Genomic DNA, 3,745 nt, shown 5'->3' on the forward strand with positions numbered 1-3,745 from the left:
TGAAGATTTTATGGTTCTGGTTAGCTGGGGATGAAGAATCAGCTGTGATTAACAAGATACCAGAACTACTAAAGCAAAAACTTTGCATTACTGAGACTATTGATGCTGGTTAGCTGGAGCTAAGAAATTAGCGGTGATTAAGAAGAGACCAGCATCGTTGAGGTGACATCTTCTGGGAAGTGTTTTCTGAAAGCACAAAGAGGCTATGTTCCAAAGATAACCAAGGTTGTACTCCTGCTGCAGCGAGACTTGGTAATATGTAAGGGTCACCCAGGTGGTACTGGTTTTGAAGGCATGAAGGGGTCACGCAGAGCAGCTGAGGCTCAGCACTGTGAGAGGCCATTGGTGAAGGTGCAGCCTCAGTTGCAATTGATGGCCCAGGACTGAAGGGGTCATGCAGTGTTTTGGAGATGCCAGTACCATGAAATAACCACCAAGAGCAGCAGCAGCAGTGGAGTACAGGCATTTGGAGCCTAGAGGACGACGTGTGTGCTACAAAGGGCATGGCTGGAGAAGTGACCCAAGCCCTTGGAGGAGCCCAGAAGATTGTGAGTTGGATCCCAGACATTGAATGGTTGGAGACTGATTTTTGCTTTTGATTGTAACTGTGCCCTGATATTTTCCCTCTTGAAGGAAAAAACTATTTTAGTGGATCCCACATTTAAGAGACTTTTAATTGTAAAAAGACTTTGGATTTTAAAAGAGATGGATATTTTAAATAGATTGAAATTTTAAGAATATGTAAAGACTGTGGGATGTTTAAAGTTATTTAGACAAAGGACACCCACTATGATCTGGCTGTGAACTGTCTCCCATCCACTCATCTGCTTGAACACTTGGTCCTCAGCTAGTGGGACTGTTTGGGAAGGTTGTTGAATCTCTATGTGCAGCCTACCTGGAGGAAGTGGATCAGCAGAGGTGGGCTGAGGTTGCATAGCCTGGTCCTATTTCCTGTTCGCTCTGATTCTGGACTGAAGATATAATGTGGTCAGCCAGCCTTCCACTCCTGATTCATGTTTCCCCTGCTGCCATGTCTTCCTCGCCATAGTGGACTGTATTCTCTCAAGCCATGAGCAGGTATAAACTCATCCTCCCTCAAGTTGCTTCTGGTCAAGTATTTTGCCACAGCAAAGAGAAAACAAATATAACCCAAGGTGCCTGTCCCAGAGGCCAGGACAACCAGTCTTAGAAGTCACAGCCATTGCAGGTCTATTCCAGGGCCAACTGCTCCATTGGTCTGTCCGTCTTAGCCTGTGAGTCATCACAATATCTCATCAGGGATATATTTAATCAACTTTTACTTCCTTAGCCTCCTTCCAGATCCCTGCCAGCCCTGTCATCCTCCAGGCCTTCCTGTACCTTCTGACCTAAATCCCCTTTCTAAACATGAGCTGAACTGTGTAATTGTGTTATGCACAGAACAAATACAAATGGTTGTAGAATAACAGCTTCCTTGTTAACAAGCTCCATGGGGCCCAGCTACTATGACTCACCCTGTGACGTCACCCCACCAGACCATCAAGGTCACCTCTCAAGCCACTTCCACCACCACACGGGGTCCTCTCACTCGGCTCACTCCCCTCTGAAAGCCTTCCCTGGCCTCAACTAGAGAAAAGCTTGCATTTTCTTAGGAAAATAGTTTTTTTTTTAGTTGCCTACTCTCTTCATCTCCTTTGATAATTCCCTTTTCGGCATTACTGAGAAAAATATGTTTTATTTTATATCTACTTTTATATTTAATTAGCTTACAGAGTAGCAGGCTTCCTTATTTATGTTTACCCATACTTAAATTTAGTTGAATTTCCCTCTGTCGTTTGCTCTCACCCATCCTTCAGTTTCCCCATCCTTGTACCCTACAATCCCCCATCCCCCATTCCACTTTCATATCAGACAGGATGAAATTTACACCTCGGTCTCCTCCAGACAGGAACTGTGTCTTATTTACCACTGGGTTGTCAGCTGTTCTGGAGTAGATGGAAGACAAGTTAACTCAGTTGAATTATTTTATGTATAAAGCTTGCCTTTAGACTAAAGGCAACAAAGTCTCCTAACTCTAGGTTCAACTTAATGTTTTGAGCAATTCTCATTCCTGCCTCGTCTCATTTTAAAATTAAAATGCACCTCTAGTTCCAACTCTCAGGACTAGTGAGGCAGAGCAAAGACTTTGAAAAAGTCCAGTCCATACCCTAGAGCTCAAGATCAAATCCCCCTGCCCCTGGCTGAATCCTCCTGCCCCTGGCTGAATCCCCCTGCCACTAGTTGAAACTGGCATCCACTTATTAAATTACTGAAGGAACACTGGAAAGCCTATTTTGCATCAATGTGAAGGAAACCTGGGTGACGAATAGACAGCCAGCCTCTAGTTGCCTATGTAGCAGAGGATGGCCTAGTCGGCCATCAATGGGAGGCAAGACCCTTGGTAATGCGAAGATCATATGTCCCAGTACAGGGAAAAGCCAGGGCCAGGAAGCAGGAGTGGGTGGGTTGGGAAGCAGGGCGGGGGGAGGGTATAGGGGACTTTCGGGACAGCATTTGAAATGTAAATGAAGAAAATATCTAATTAAAAAAAATTTTTTTAAAGGTGGCAGTGGGTGTAGACACTGCAGCCGTTGCTGCAGCTGCTCTGCCAAACCTTTCCCAGCCCTAAAGTCTCTCTGCTCTGTTTACTTCCCTTGGCTTTCATCCTGTCTTGATTCCTATTCTGACCATATCCACTGTTTTTAAAGATGGGCTTTCCAAGCCGCTATCAGACAGCAGACGTGTGCCCATGTTTCATTTTCTTTCAAATGAGACTTCCTACCAGAACCTCTTCATGGAATGAGGAAGAGGCAGCTTCCTCGCCTGACCCATTGTCTCTGGACTCTGGCTATGGAGATCCGGCTTTTCAGAGAAATCATCCAGAAGTCTTCAAAGTACCCAAGAGTCCCTCAGGTTCCTAGTGTGGGTGTGTGTGTGTGTGTGTGTGTGTGTGTGTGTGTGTGTGTGTGTGTAATTTGTTATAAATTTAAAATATGTGGGCTATATTTCTATCATGTTACCTCGCTTTCCTCCCTCCAACTTCTCCCCATGTCTGCTCAGATTCATCACCTCTTTTTATTATTGATATATGTGTGTGTATTTGTTCATATATTATATATCAATATGTTGTTCATATATCACATATGAACAAATATAAATACAACCTACTTGGTCCATTTAGTAGTAACGGTGTGTGTTTATGGCTTTAGGGCTGACTACTTGACATTAGATAGCCATTAGGGGGCTCATCTCTGGGGAAGTCTGATTCTCCCTCTCTCAGAAGTCATTAATTGCCTGTAGTTTTTCTGTCTATGAATGGGGCCCCATGAGAATTCCTTCATCCATATTGGCATGTGTTTGTGGGAAATATTATGAGCTGGCCGGCCAGGCTCAGTCTACAGCGGGCATGGCGGGCCTGTTCTCATCTCATGGAGACTGACTCAGAGCTCCGAAATCTCTCCACCCAGCTCGCAAAGTTCCCACTGGTGGGTCACTACCACACCAAACCCACGCTCCAAAATTCCCATGGCTTTTTGGGATACACTTCTGGCAAACCCATGCATTGCCTCCATACCTTTCTCTCCGGAACCCAGTTAGCCGCGGCATGAAGGAAGGAAAACACCACACAAACTTAGTTCAGAATCAATGGTAACTCAATCGCTGGGACAACTAGCATCCAAATTATTAGCCATGCTAAGTTAAATCCTCCGGTTGTGGATCCAAACGG

Source organism: Mus musculus, chromosome 3 (assembly GCF_000001635.26).
Source record: "Mus musculus strain C57BL/6J chromosome 3, GRCm38.p6 C57BL/6J".
Lineage (NCBI taxonomy): Eukaryota > Metazoa > Chordata > Mammalia > Rodentia > Muridae > Mus > Mus musculus.